This window comes from Anopheles moucheti, chromosome 3, assembly GCF_943734755.1.
Source record: "Anopheles moucheti chromosome 3, idAnoMoucSN_F20_07, whole genome shotgun sequence".
Classification (NCBI taxonomy): Eukaryota; Metazoa; Arthropoda; class Insecta; order Diptera; family Culicidae; genus Anopheles; species Anopheles moucheti.
This window is the reverse complement of record NC_069141.1, coordinates 85,557,236-85,573,577: the sequence shown is the minus strand read 5'-3', so window position 1 is coordinate 85,573,577 and position 16,342 is coordinate 85,557,236. Positions and strand designations below refer to the sequence as shown.

Sequence of the window (16,342 nt, the reverse complement as noted above, 5' to 3'; positions counted from 1 at the left end):
AATAGTGTTATCAGTCATTTTTGATGCAATATCTCTGCCAACTAAGCTAATTAAGTAAATAAACCATCATAGATGATATGAAACAGAATTCTAAGCAGCCGTCTTCAGCTAACTAATCACCCGTCTCAATGTTAACTGCCAGTTAAACAGATAAACAGGCAAAGTTTTTCCTTTTTCCTTCGCCACAGACTAATTTACTTGAAAAAATAAGCAACTTACCCTTGACGAGCCAATGACGATTGGAAGGCGACCGGTCACCAAAGCCGCCTGACAACTTTGTTATTCGAGTGTCAAAGATGCGAACCTCGTTCCGCCCCGAGCACACGAAGTTTTCAGTAAGTGGGCAAGAAAAAGTATCCCCGCAAAGTGCGTCGTAAATCAGACACACACACAGAAAGAGCGGGATCGCGTAACCGGCAGCAAAGGCTCGACCCAAAAGCTTCGGTAATGCGAGTCGAGTGCGCTTACTTTTGCACGCTTGGAATGATTGTTATTAGAAAATGACGAGAAAGTCAACAAACGCACGGCCATCTCGGTCATCATCTCGGGCGGCGCAAGGGCGCAACCGGACACTGCTGGACGGACCTTCATTTACCACCCTTGTGTGTGTACGATGTGACACAAAGACAAAGCGTAGTAGCCTCTGACAACCTTCAATAGAGGCAAAAACAAAGATTGCATCTACGTACCGTGCTGGGAAGGGGAAAAAACTATGAGCATTGGCCCAAATTGTGACGTGTTGCCGTCCGTACTTGTGTTTGGTAGCGCGCTCGGCATCGATAAACGACACCAGAATAAAGATGAGATGGACGAGCGCTTGTGAGCAGTGCCTTCCAATAACTAATTAGTGCGGACTACCAAGTGATCCTCGCACGTCAGCAGCTATGTGGCGCACGAGCCACAAACACGGATGGCAAACTTTCGCAGCAATCGGCGAGCGTGTACCGGAGCCGGAAAATTATGACAAATCATTATAAATCGGAGCTTGGCCGTTCTCGAAAAGCGAACCTCAACGAAGCATGTTTACCGAGCATATGTCTTTATTAGAAACGGCTCCGTGACTTGCGTGGTGATGATTGGGAGACAACCGGGCGGAAAAGTGACACCAAAGCTCACTTCGTCGGTGGTCGTTGGCCCATTCCGCGTAAAGCGTTGATGGAAAATTGAACCACCTCCATTTGACATTCGTTAGCCTGCCACAACCCTTGTGTGGCGCACGATGACACCCTTCTCTGCGCGTTAAGGGCCACCATAAATCATGCAACTTTATGCATTGCTTCTGTCGCACTGTCCCATCGGAGATGTGGCTAGGCAGCGGATTATTATATCCATACGGTATTTATTTTGCTCTTCGCCTCGTACGTTATCATCTTCATTTGGGTGTTATTTTGCATCTTTTCCTCCTTTCACAGAGTTGAACGTCAGTTGTGACGTTACGTGAAAGCTGGGAGAAAATTCGAACGAACGGTGAAGTTAAACTGAAAAGTTGAACCTTTTGGAACTTTTTCAACTTTAGATCTTGTTTTGGGATGCTGCGGTCACGATACGAAGTTCATTCGATAGGAAAAACTTCCTATTGTCTTAGAAACGGATAACAATAGCTGTTTCTGGTACGATTGACAATGTTCGGCAGTGTGTTGGAACCGATGCGTAACCGTTTTTCCGGTTCATGTCGATAGCGTAATGGGAAAGAAACAAATCGCGAGCTTTTTACCACTCAAGACATACGCGGAGCACGAGAAAAGGATACAACGGCGCGTTGATAAAGGGGTTGAATTTAACACTTTCCTTGTACCTTTGCCACCCTTTAGAACAATATTGCTTCCCTCCCCGCAACGGAAGGGACCTCATTACTGTTCATCATTGGAAAACCACTGGCATTGGAATAAAGGGCGGCACCACGATTCATGCATGCAAACGTCAAAGTTAGTGCCTGCGGTTTTAGCTCACCCCTTGACGCCGTGCTGCGGAAATGGGGAGGGTGGGCCGCTGTAATGACGCGGTGCAACCGCAGGCTGACGCGTACGAGCGGCGTTCGGAGCATCATGACGACAGGCTGCTCCGACTCATGGCAGGTAGTTACGTACTGATGGGAAAACGTGCAGGTGAGTTGATCGAAAAAGCCGCGAGCCTGTGGCACGAGCTGCCATCGCTCCTTACTGGCTAATGGATGGATTTGCTCGGGGCTAGATATTTTGCGTTTAATAACAATAATCGTAAATATTCCATCGAAACATAGTAAGTAATGTTCACTCGCAGGTCATGCCACCACGTGGGGATTGTTGTAAACGTGCCCTGGGTGAAGCTTCGATGACTTTAGACGAGGATATACGATGATCGGCATCGAAAATAAGTGAATAAATTTATGTGGCTTTACTTACGTTTCGGGACCTCATATTAGTTGATTGAATTAAATGGCAACATTTTACAGTAGGTGGTGTTACAAAATGGATAAATAAAAGGACAAATTCATAGGTTTTGAAATTAAAGTGGGATTAGTTACAGATAGTCTATAGTGATAGTGACGGTATGCTTTCAAGAAACTTCACTCAAACTCAAACACACTGGAAAATGCAATAAAAATAACATCAAAAGATGTTTATAACCCCAATATTATATTGGCATTAATCGTTATTTAAGAGTACTGCAACGATCGCATCGTGGCGTGACTAAACTATGCAAGTACTTCTCTTACTTACAAGCCCGATCCCATTGTAATTGAATTGAACAGTCAAACATTTCAGGGATTACGACGACATTAGTGTGTGGTCTAAATGTCACTCCAGGTGAAGGTGGCTTTCCTGCAGGACAGCAACAAGTGGCAAGTTGAAGCAAAAGGACGCGATCCAATTACGCATTACTTATTAATATCTAAAGCCTCCCGGTACGTCCGGTCCGTCCCTGTGTTCGATCAATGTTTTCCACGTGCCGACGTAATCTAGCAACCGTAAACCAAACAACATCGACCATCGTTTGTTAAGCGGAAAGTGGTCACCATGTACGGGAAGCATCGTATGCAACGAAATCACACACTCCAACGTCGGCAAATTATTATGTTTTTGTTCCTTTTTTTATGTCAATAACATTTCTATAATCGACATCGGGCTTTAAAAGGGGTGGCATGTTGCGAAAGTGGTCGGGGGTGTATGCATGGGGAAGATGGACCCCGATGGACAATAAAACGATATGTTTATTTATTTTTTAATCCCGATATTATCGACCCGATGGTTCACCCTGTTCAACGCGCGAGGGTAGTTTATGGAATGAATAGGGCTGCATAGAAGGATTAACGTCATTCCGTTTACTTTATGTGTTTATGGGGACTGTCGAATGGAAACGTGCTTTGAGTATCGTTCCGTTAATTTTTTATTCTGTCATTCCTTTTGAACTGTTCAAGCTGTTATGGAAGGACATAAATGGAAGAATAATGAGGATAAGCCTGGGATAAGGGAGCAATTAATAAGAGCAAAAATTGCGTACACACACACGCGCGCATGCAGCAGATAACGGACAAATAAGAGAGACGGGTGGTCAGATTGAATTTTTAATGCAATCAAAACAAAACTCCACAAGCAAAACTGACGACAATAATATTTCGCACACTTTCCACGCTCATACAACACATGGCAAGTAGTACAATACAGAGCTGTGACATCACTTTACCACTCCCTGCTGATGTCAGCCGTCGTAAAAGAGGCAGCAAAAAGAGGTCAGTTTGCTGTTGGAAACCAGCATAAACGCTCAAGCACGCATATTCAAACCGGTCCCAAACCCAAATCAAATCAGATTCCTCAAAAAGTACACGGACATTTGTATTTCATTGTGCGAGATTTAATTCGAACCCTGATTCTGTGGTTCGCCTGGAGAGCTGTATTAAAATTTCATTTTAGGCCATCTTATCCAACTTTGCAAAGTTAAAGCATCCACTCGTAGGGGGGTGGGGTTTTACGCTTGCTTCAGAAGCTCCACTGTCTAGTACTTCCTACAGGACAAAGGCAGCATAAACGATTCGCCAAAACCTTTCATCGCTATTGTGCAGGGGCATCGGTGTGCTGATGCTAATGTCCAGCCACATCTCACCTTACCGGCAGCTCGCCAAAGATTCCGTATGCCCTATCGTTTATTCAACCGACTCGGTTCAGATTAATCCACCCTTCCGGTAGCGCTACCGGGAGGGAAAAGAAAGCGACCGGCCGACGGTGCCGTGTCGCGAAAAGGATGCACTTTAATTCGGTGCTACCGCCATCTGTGGCCGGACTGTAATTTACCTGTTAAGCCGTCATCAACCCTGTCCGCAGAAACCGTACCGGGATTTGGAACTTTCAAGGGTGGAGTGAGCGCTTGCTGTGAGTTTTGCTGTGCGGTTGCAGCACGGAGCACAAGTCGAAAACCCGTCCGTAACCGGTCCGATAGTGTAGCGTTGGATAAGCTTTGGAGCGTATCACCGGGTGGGGGCGTTATGATGGCGTGGCGTACGCTCGGTTCGTTTTCTGCCTGTCAAATGCAAAAACCCTATTGCTGCCAGTTCCGCCTGGAGCGCCGTTGGAGTATGCATTGAAGTGTTGTGCTCGTGTGCCAGCTGCTGTTGCTGTATTACACCGCAGATGGTATCCCGCAAGGAGGTAATCGCCGGGTTTCGGTTGGCATCGGAACCTTCGTCCGGTACACATGGGTTCGATGCGCACGGTACAAAGTAGAGCAAAGATAAGCTTAAACGGGGACAGACAACTGGCTGTCGGGGAATGTTCCGGAATGTGCACGCAGCAGGAACATTCCTCCTAGGACTTGCCCGATGTGGGTTGGTATGAGCAGAGGCACCAAAAGAGAGCCGGGAATAGCAGAAAGTTTGAGGTAGCTCTCTCGCAAGTAGGCTAATCCGAAAGGAAATTAAATTGTTTCACCATTAGCAGAAAGCTCCAATCGCATCGCCGATAATTACTTAATTCAAACGAATAAAGGTATAAAAATACTTATTCCTATAACTTTTAGTTTAGTTTAATGCTTATCAAACTCCACATTAAGCCTAATGCAAGTAGTTTCCATTTCGGAAAGGAATTCTACCTATCCTTTCTATGCACCAAACCATCCTAAATGCGCTACGCACAAGTTTGTCGGAGAATTTGTTTGCCTTCCCGATTAAGGGCGGAAGTTTTCCACGCCGGTTACACAGGCTACCCGTTTGGAAAATAGCGGAAACACGAGATGACGCGCCAACACAACCCGTCAGCAGTAATGCAACACGAAACCTGTGAAACCTCGCATACGATAGCATCGAAAAGCTGATGATGAGGCAAAACAGCATACGTCGATAGCTAAGTTGAAATGTTGATGGCATAAAGGGCAAAACCCGGCACGGAAGCGCAAATGTTCATGAGCGCATTTAAACGAAACGAACGCGTCCACCGGTTTGCCACCCGGTTGACGTGCCCCGTTTAATGTGCTACACCTGTTGGGCCCATTAGTAAGTCGGTTTAAGTGCAGGCAGTGTCCATTATGGGCTTCCTCCGTACGATGAGAAGCTGGTTAGAACTAGTTTAAAGCTAGAACGGTGCGTCTTTGATCGCGATCTTGGATCTCGTGCCGGTATGGATGGAGTTGAATGACGATCCAGATTTTACGAGGCAAGTGACACAATATCTTATCTCACTTCATAGGAACTCATACGGTGGCTACTTAGGCGGGAACTAGTACCGTTAACGAAAGTTGTAAATGCTGTCAGTTTTAATTATAAAGGAAAATTTTATTGGCGTTGTGCTGTTGGAATTTGTTTTGAAGTTGCAAAAAATTGCGAAAAATAGATTTTATTACCTGCAAATGGTTTCTTTGGCTAGTCCTATTTTTCCTACATTTAACAAGTCCGACTTTCTTGTTGGCTACCTTCTGGCCCCGTTCCTGTTGCTTTCGAGACAAACATTAATTTCTTTTCTTCCTTGGGATTGCTGGTTGTGTGTGCGCTCATGTAAATTGGAGAAGATCGTGATAAGCGTTAGGTGTAATCGGATGTCACATTCCGTTAACACTACCCACTACCCACCACTAACTATCCCAGCTGGTGCCGTGCCACTGAGCGGATGAGGGTACAGCCGCTGAGACCTTACGCCCCCGGAGATGAGTTTGGATTCCGCGGATGATGAAGATTGGCGATGAGTTTGCAAAAGAGCGATTAACAGCTTCGCCCAGCTGGCAGAATGTGCAGCTGCTGGTCTGGTTTGCAATATGATGAATGATGGACAAGAATCATTCACTCAGCAAAGGTTCATCCTCACAGGAATGGGGTGCCGTTAGACGCTGCGCAGTACAACTCTTGAAAAGACGAAGGTTAAGATTAAGACCTTCGGCTTCGCTTTCTCATGGTGGGAGGTACGGAATCCAGCAACAATTCTCGCTCCGGGTCGCGCACTGAAAAGCTAAAAAGGTGTTACGGGTGTTACACCTCGCGTAAAAAGGAAAGAGAAACAAACAACCAACAACACCAGCTGGAAAAACTGAACAGCTACAAACGCCGGTACGGTTACATATCGGAAACGCGTGTGAAGCCATGAATCAGCTGAGCCGTGTGGAATTTTCTCCAACGCCATTGGAATACAAATCGAATCCAGCCAGCAGCAGCACCGCCCAGCACAAAGCGTGGCACAAAGAATGTGGCACAAAACAGGGGGGCAAGAAACACACGGAAACAACATGGAAAGCAAAACCGTCTCGCACCTTTTGTTGGGAAACCGTTCGGTTTGATTGATTGATTGATGCTTACCGATTTCTTCTAATAACATTTTACAAATACCACCCTCTTCGGTTGTGGCTTCCCTCTTGAAGCTCTTTTCTTTTTGGGCGAGCAAGCACAAAACGTCGATTGAAATGGGAAAGAAAGGGAACCCAAAGAATAAAAATAAAATAAAATAGGCAAGCTCGCTGATTTGAGACAAACAAACCGCCGGTACCGGGGCTGGGGATGCTGTTACAGTGAGAGAGAAGAAAAAAGTGGGAGGACATTTGCAAGCGGGCGCAATCGATACCGCTTGCTTACCTCCGGGGCGGGTTGAGTAGTATTAATTTCGCGAAACATAGGTAAAATGAGCGTGTGGGCAAGGCAAAACGATGGTTAAGGGGTTTCTCCTTTTCGCGAAATCAATAATATCGTCAAACAACAATCATCAGCGTTGGCATGTGTATTATGTTCAATTAACTGTTAATTCTTTATGATCCTTTTGTGCTATTGCTGTTGCCTCTTTGGTTGCGGTTTTTGTTGATGTTTGCCGCCCCGTTTTTTTTTTATTTTTGGCGTGGATTTCGTTTTGTTCTGTGCGCCTTGCCAACAAACCAATACCGATGGAGCGAGAGCATTTTAAATTGATTAATTTGTGAGCTGTTTGTATGATTGGGTTATGATTAAGTTTGCACAAGGAGTGGAAAGGAATATTGCAACTGAAAGATAAGTGCAGACGTTATTATTGCTCGTTTAGCTTATTATTTGAAATTTAAAACTACTTTTATTGCAATGCTTTCTTGAAGATACCATAACAGTTGTATGTACTGCTGAAGATATCAAGCATTGATCTGTCGCCATTTGTGTTTCACAATCCAAAACCAATCCCATCGTGTGCGTGTGTGTTTAAAGTAATAACACTCCTAGCAAACGATTTATTGAGTAGAATTTGTTAGAGCCCTTTTTTCTTCCCTTGTGGCCTACTTTTGCCCACCTTTCCGTATCCGTCAGCGGCGCTGGAAACGTGACGTGCGTATTGCAACTTGCACGCGTGATTCGTATGATACGCAATATTTAAATTCTTACAGCGGCAAGCGCTCTACTCCCGGTGGACAACTGCTCCATCGGCCTGCTTCGGTTGCTTTAATGTGATTGCTCACACATCACTCGTTCGACCAATGTGTTAGGTTGGACGAAGATCAATCCAAGCAATCAAACGTTCAATTTCATGCAAATCATCCATTTAATGTCAACCATTTTCCAACCCTAAAGGATTGTTACGGGTGTTTTATGTTATTTAGCACGATTTACAGAAACTCAAACATTAAGGTTATTAGTGTATTATTCACCGTATGTTGAAGAGGTGGATAATCTTCCTCGTTCTTATGTGCATAATCTTTCTCTGAATATCCTTTTTTTGGGGGATTTCGTAAGGGGTCTTTATTGGACCCAAAAAAGAAATCCTTTTCTCTCCCCCGTTGCTGATAAGATCCTTCTTCGTGCACTCGTTGGAGTCCTCGTTCCATCGAGAGTTCAGAACTAAGGTCGAAAGAATTGCTGTATTGGACCAAAATGCTATCGATTCGTCCATAAGGTGAGTTCTATGGCTAATTAATCAATAAATAGAATATTTTCCAATTTCTTCACATATCATTAACTAACAAGATTCTCTTTCCATATATTACTCTCCATATTTTCTTCAACGAATCAACTCACCTTCGTATAGGATGGACAATCTGAAATGAAAAAAAGTAAAGCAATTGTTAAAAAATATTCAACTTCTTTAAAAACTCAGTAAATATATGATATTATTCTACTCATTATTAGAAACTTTACATGATAAATATGTAGTTATTTCTCCTACTAACGGACACTTTGTTGCGATATTTTTAATCTCCTCGACAAGTTGTCAGCACGGATAAGTGGTACAAAATTACAAAATGTAGTGATAAAAGGGTGCACAAAACGTTTATTCATGCAGACGTAGTCACGCATATAGATTGCAATTTGCATACATTTCACACATGTTGCACCGGGCGATGATGTGTCCCGCTTAGTGGCAGCTAACACGGAGGATGGTGAAGAATGTTTTTCTGCATTTTTGCGTGTGTTTGCCTTCTATTGACGATGCTGAGGTATTTATGTTTCGCTGTTTTTATGACACAGTGTTTCGTGACACTTTGACACCGGCCGTACACAATGGGAAGTGTGTATTGAATATCAATGAGGTAACGATACGCATTATTACAGATGAAAAAATGAATAAATATTGTTCATTTACTGTTGCTAAATCGTATCCGTGCGTTGGCTAAATGCGTTTAAAAAGAAATTTTACCTACTGAAGAGAAGAGAAAGTAGGACGAGTTTGCAGAAAGAAAAACGTCACGTTGCTGATTATTTGTCTGCAGCGGACAGCAGGTGGGCATTGCTCATTTTAAAAAAGTACACTCCACACGAACAACAACGCCAATGTTGTTTTCCTTTCGAAATAACGTTTTTCTTGGAACGAAAGATGCCCTCGGAATAAGATTTCACACTTCCGTGCCCGTGTTCAGCGAGCATACAGTTTTCCCGCTCGTTATGCGCGCTTGTGTGTGTGTGTGACTGACCGACCTAACTTATGTGTGCCCCTTTGCAGAAAACGAGCACACCACCTTTGGCCATTTTCATGTTTCCTCTTTACCCCGCACGCCCTCCCGAACACCGCACCATGGGAAAAGAGCGGGCTATAATAATGTTTGCATAACCGACCCTTTATGGTCATGCAAATCCGGAAGCAGCACCGTTGACTCCCTCGTCGAGAACTTAAGTGATTCTGCCTGTACGGGCTCGAGTGGATGGCCGAGGCCTTCCGCCATAAATTCTCCACCACGGTGACAGAGTTCACCGTGCGCCAACCGTCCAACACTTTACTCCGCGTGCAAATGTGCGTGGCGGTTAATGAGCTGTAAATGGTTTTTGTTTCATGGCGCGTCTCATAAGACTCGCGTGGTTCGGTTCGGGAAGCTGTTTGGTGTGCGCGTAAAATGGCGCCTTCGACCAACAAAAACCCCGTCCTCATGGCGTCCCCATGGCGGATGTCAGCTGGGTGTCCCAGATGGATAAATGGGTGGATAAGTGCAGCACAACAGTGTTTGACACGCACGGCAACTACGGTTCTTTATCGGGTGATTTGTAAGGCTTGGCCACAAGAGGTTCCTGCTAACTCGCGTAAGCGCTAAAAGGCACATTCGAAAGAGGCTCCTTATGGCACGTCTGCGGTGATACACGTACGTTCCGACCCGGGGTTCCGGGATTCCGTTGATGGATGGTAAACGGGAGAAACTCATGTGCAGATGATTTACACGTGACACCCGGGTGATTTCCACTGTTTTTCCATTGCCAGCGCTGAATGGAAGTTGGAGTGGTTATTTGCTTACAGCTTTTGTATTTACGGCCTACTAGATGTTGTTCTCAATGTTTTTGTTTGCTTTGGTTGAACGGAGGCTCTTGTCTTTTGTTCAAACTCTATACTAGCGTACTGTAAATGAACACGCAAATGGTGAGTGCCGATTAAAGCACATTTAAAACATCTGTTAAAGGTGTTTGCTTGGATAGATAGAATAGATTGATCATGTACTGTGAGATATGGTGCGGACACTAAAATATCCTAAGATGTTTATAAAATTCTACATCCTATTGCTCGACTCATTAAAAGATAACTGATAAGATTAATTAAATGCTTATTGATAATTGATTTAATTGATTAAACCTAAAAAAGCAACAAGAAAATTGCTAATCTAGAAAAACCACATGATTCATATGTGGAAATTGACAGGAAAAACGTGCAACCCATTGCACATGCAACATTCAATCGATAACAACGGTCACTTCCAACAACAAAACAACAACGAAAATCACTTCCGGGCCAGATGGTCTCACTTTATCGCCCTCACACACCTGTACTAAGTGTGCTTTGGCCTAGCCACTAGGGTTCGGTTTTGTGCCTTAATGGCGGCTAAAAAAAAAGGCAGGAAGAAACTTGTTGCTGCGGGCACTGTACCAACGCACCGTGGTACGCAAATCAGCCCGTTGTTCCGTGTGAAAAACGATCACGATGGAGGCTCATTGGGGGTAAATATTTGTGCTGTAATTCAGCGCTAGTGGCTTATCATCAAACACTCACACTTTTCAATTGCAGCGTTGCGTCGTAGGTGGGAAACCTGTTGTAGGCCGTCTGTGGTAAAGTGGATATCTCGATGACTAGCACGCAAAACGGTGGCGATGTATCGGAAAAACGGTTCTACTCGCGCTGTGTGTATTGGACCACTTTCGAAACGATGGTATCAATGACCGTCGCTGATAAGGCACGATAGGCCACTTCCGATATGGGAGTGCTTACAGCGATGAACATATGTAACACCGCCGCGTGTAAACACATTCTGAGCCATGAGTGAGCTTTCTCTCTCGGGCTAGTAAACTCCGGAACATTATACTGGTTTATAAGGTCAATTGTAGTTATCATCCCGTCGCTCGCAATCAACCCTAGACGAAGGGCAAAGTTTCCTCGAGGTGAAAAAGAAATTCCGGCATGTATCCCACAAAACCCGGTCGCAAACATGTGCCATAAAGACAACTTGATGCATCACCTAAAGATCACATCACGTTGACATGAAACCGCACCCATCGCCGCGTCATCCCTTGCATCCCTTGTGGATCTTTATCGGCGGCCATAACGCACGTCAACGTGTTAGCGTGTTCGCGGGAATAAAAACATCATCTCGCACGAAGGGCACGCGTTGGGCTGGACCCCGGGAACCTCCCCGATTAGAGAGATGACGTGGCGCACAGCCTCCACACGCTGACGCTGTGTGAATGAGATTGTACCGATGGCACATCCGCCCCGGCCGATTGGAAGGTGATGAAAGTCATCCATCCATTCGCCCCATGGCCCAATACCCGTTCGTCTTATCTGGCGGCCTTTTACCACACGCCACGGTGTACGTGTATCGAACCGTTTCTCACGATAAAAAAAAACTTCTCACTCACGTGTTTATGGCGCAATAACTTACAAGCCTGCGTCAACAAGTCACGGACATGGACGGGCACAGAGGGCTGAGCATCGCCAGATACCGAAATCCGGAAACTTTTTCTTTCCGCATCAGAGATCCACCAGGTGAGAAGAGGCCTGGGCTCGCGCCAGTATCGTAAGCATTAAAATCAACCGATTCGAGTGGAACGAAATGGTGCGGCTTCCTGGTCCGTTTTAAGCTGATTATAGCGTGAGCCCTTCGTAGGTGGGTGGAGATCTCACCAAAGAGCCTGTGTTTGAATCGCTGATATGATGCAGTAACCGCACGTCACCGCACAGTGTCTCATAAAAAAACAGGGTGTCCGAGGTACTCTGACATTGATACAACATTACTGCCGGAACTGACATTCTGTGGCACTGTGTGTGCCCTCATGTACGGTGTATGTGCATCGTTGATTTCTCTTTCTGTTCTTCGCCTCGCGGGGCCCTGATGGGGATGATGGAATCGCCTTGGAGTCGTTTACAGAATGCTTAGACCACTTTTTTTCTTCTTGTCCAAACACGCTTCCCAACAGTAACGTGATGGAGAGCGATCTTACCTGTTCTCGGAGGGATGCAGTGCCGTTCGCATCAACGGCTAAATATAGGTCAGTAAGTTAATGCTAGCAATCGCGCCGGGATAAGATGGAAGGACTCGGTCGGTCCCCCGCGCTTCCCGCGCATTGCATTCGGAAAATTCCTAAATCCATCGAGACGGGCGCAAAACAAAAAGCAAAACAACGGCAAAAAATGGGTTCATATTAGTGGTGCCGTTGCTTTTTCGCCATCGCTACCATTTGCCGTCACTTAATCTTACCCATTAATGCGATGGCAGCGGGCAGCGGTGAATGATACAGCATCCGAGCGTTAAAATGGAGCAAAATGTGATTCGTGCATGGAAAAATGCGATTCGGAGCGAGAAAACTAATAGGTGGCAATTTGTTTCATAAATCGAGGTGCGGTTTTGTTGTTGTGTGTGTTGTTGCTATTGTATCCATCCTTATTCCTCTGGGGAAGCGGGCCAGCTACACGGCCACGAACACCGAAAACACACCGCACGATCATAACATCTTCCTTCCTTCCTTCCTTCCTTTCTACTCCTCCAGAAGCGTTTTGCGGGCGAAGGCTCACGTTTTGTGTGGTCAGTCAGTGGTTTTGGAATGGAATTTCGAATCGGAATGGAATGTACACTTCCATCAAATCGTGTGAAGCCCTTTAACTATGCTGCCTGGGGTCTTCTTGCTGATATTTTCCAGATGACATTTATTTGTGCCCTGTTTTTTACCTTCTTGCCAAAAGGACACAAAGGTACATGAATGGATGTTATCGATATCGATGTGATGTTTGGTTCAGATTTGCAGAAATAAATCATTCGGGACACAGAAAAAAGACGAGTAAAGATTAATGGCGGTTCAGGGGTAAAAGGAGCGACAGAGTAGGGACAGGCGGACAATGGGACCGCATGACGGTTGGGGGTTTGTTTTTTATGTTGCAATGGAGCCAAGGGTCAGTAAGTGAGACATAGTAATATGGTAGCCTTCTCAGCGAGACGATTGATTCTCGTATCGGGTGAGAGTAAATATCATTATGTTGATAAATGTTGCCATGTTGTTACTTCCAAAACGTGACCCCATTTGTTTGGCGACAATATCATACGTTTAACATTTACAAAAGTTTCCATAAATTGTGTCATTTATTTTACTTTCTTTTGCAGGTTGGCATAGTGGTGCATGATGGGCAGTGGTGTTTATGCTACCCTTTTATCTCGCGTTGCCAGTTGACATACATTCAGCTATAATAATTTAACCGGTTCAGAGGTAAAGCGTGAAGTAATCGGTTTAACAGCCACCAAATTCCACCTTAATTGCAGCCAGCCACTTTACACCATCGCTGCCATCTTTCCAACGCAGTACGAGCATGTCTTTAAAGAATTTATAAAATGAGCTAAAATTATAGCTACTCGGTTCCACTTTGCTGACACAAACACGTTTTGAACACGAGATGGTTGAAAAACGTGTTAAAAAGGTGTAATTTTTCGTACTCGGTGAAAGCAATATTACGTTACAATCCAGCGAACTTTCGCATTTACTTTCATGTGACATAAGTAAAGGGACATAGTTCCGTCACTCGCTATCGGTGCGCTTATTTGTCAACAGCACATAATAATTGACACTGTTCGTACGTTGAGTTACAATAAATTCAATTAATGTCCCAAGCGCTTGAAATTGAATTTGTATGAATTGAGTTTTAATTGACTGATTTGACATGAAACGATGTGGGAATTGTGTTATGTTTCCCTTCATTCCGTTTTTTTTTCTAACTGCTACGCTTGATGGGCTAATATTTACTTTCGACGTGTACATTGTCCCCTACACTGTCTCGTAAGCTTTGATAGAAAAAATGTAATTTTCCGTTCTGTGATGTACTTTTGTGATAAACAGTTCGTTTTTACTATCCCGAAGCTCCGTTCCGTTCCCCGAGCAGTACTGCCATCGCGGTACGGCACACAAAAGCTCTTTCTTCCCAGCTTCGTTTCCTATCGGTATCCGAAAGGAAAGCACATTTCATGACAACGTTAAATAAAGTACATTCAAGACACCACGGTATGGCAGGTTTTGTGATTTTACCTTTCTTCTGCTGCTCTCAAAAAATATGTATGGCCCCCCAAAAAAAAAACCATTTCTTTCCACCCGAGCACATAACGCGCTCGTCCCGGTGCACAGCGTTTGAAAAATGGAAAAATTGTCCTCAAAATCCACCCACCCATCCAGTGGTGCGGGCCAGCGGCCATTGCCCAACGGGTGGGTCAAGAAAGAAATAAAAATACAGCCAAGCAACCAAGTACGACGACAGTGAGAGCGACAAACACAGATGGAGAAGTAACGAGAGACATGTGAAACAAACAAAAAAGTAGCTACCGTTCGTTTGGGGGTTCGGTTTCGGATATGACAATGAAAAGTGAAATCGGTTCAATGGACGGTTACGATCGCTACATAACGCCTGGAAGAAAGAAGCACGTCACCCCCTCTTTAGTTGAGGGTTGGGAGGTGTGAGAGTAAGCTCGAAACATAACCTCACCAAGCAGCATAAAGAGACAAAGAAAGTAAGTCGAGCAGACACGAAATGCAAGTGTGCTGCTTCTGGTGGCAGTGAGGCATGCGATCAATGAGGATTGTGATGGTGGTGATAAAGGGTTTTTTTCTGAGGGTGCTTTTACACTTCAAAATTTTCAATTAGCTACGTCAAATTAATTTGTTACTAAAATTACACACTCCTCACTACATCTGTTTGTTAGCCAATTGGGATGAAGTTGTGCGCTTAAAGCATTGCATCAAAATTTGTGTGGAAAACAAACAGTAAAGTACTCGAAAATCTTTATCAATATAATATTGAGGAAACATATTGTGCAGCGCCAATCAACCCCACAAATCTTGGCGAAGAAAAGCACGGACGCGATTCCCTTAACGCTGTTGACCCCTTTTGACACAGAGAACACCTGGTTGTTGAACATGAATTATGATTTTTTCAAGTTTTTTCCCATAGTTCACTAATTCACCATATTTGTACGCACTGAATTTCTTTCCGTTACAAATTACAATTGGATATAAATCCAATAATAAATAAATTCTTCTGAATCACTAGAACATCTTGGATTTTATTGTACGGTTCTCAAGACGTCGAAAGGTTTTATCAGTGTAGGACTACGGCTGTTATCCCTACTGATAGTATGAATCTTCTCAAGATTTCATTTTTTACGGTACTATACCTCCTGGTTAAGGAGGTAGAGGACGTGGAGGAGCACTTCCCTCATTTAGGCAAGGAAAGAGGTCTGCAGCGGTGGTCAACACCAGAACAACGAAAGCGGCGATAGCGTACTCGACTAGTTGCTTTAACATCTTGATGAGATGCACAGTAAAACGTTTTTGACTGGTGAACGACTCTACGGTTCTCGTTTTATACGGTGGCCATTCTATTGCTCAACTATCCAAACGTGGAATTATCTTGGAATTTTGTAACAGCAACACTAGACAAATAACAAACAAACAAGTGCAAACAACGGCGATTTGTGTATGTTGGAAATAATGTGGCAATCAAACTTTTTGTCAACAACTCAGATATGTTTTGAACATAGTGGCTACCTATTTCGTATAAGAAAACACGAATATAGAGCGCATATAGATTTGTTCTCACAGATGTTTCTAACGCTTTTTTTATTTAGATGGCAATTTCATAACACCAGATGCGGTAAATATGGCGCTATATTCTCGAAAACACAACATAGGCATTTTCATATGTAACCTTGCAAGTAGGACAAGTAGTAGAACACGTCACGTTAAATCGATCAGTCATAAAGAGTCGAAGTAAGACACTGCGTCGAGTTGTGTGTTAAAAGTGATCCTTGTCTTCAACTTCTTGCATTCGTATATCTTATTTTGTCGAGTTGCCTTTCAGGATTTACGAAGCGGTTCAATCGTAAACTTTAAATCCTTTAACTTTAATCCTCACGTTGCTGTATGATAGACGCAGTGGATTCATCATTAACTGCACATTCTGTCAGTTGAGTAGACCAGTTTAACACAAGCTAGTAA

The 16,342-nt window shown here is 44.1% G+C and overlaps 1 protein-coding gene across 1 annotated transcript in view; it reads right to left on the bottom strand.

The window, feature by feature from the left end:
• LOC128302208 (uncharacterized) overlaps positions 1–16,342 on the bottom strand; it is a 79,243-nt gene that overhangs the window by 30,004 nt on the left and 32,897 nt on the right. The window contains exon 3 of the mRNA XM_053038968.1: positions 8,420–8,439. The gene's annotated coding sequence lies outside the window, so the exon portion shown is untranslated. The remainder of the gene's footprint in view (positions 1–8,419; positions 8,440–16,342) is intronic.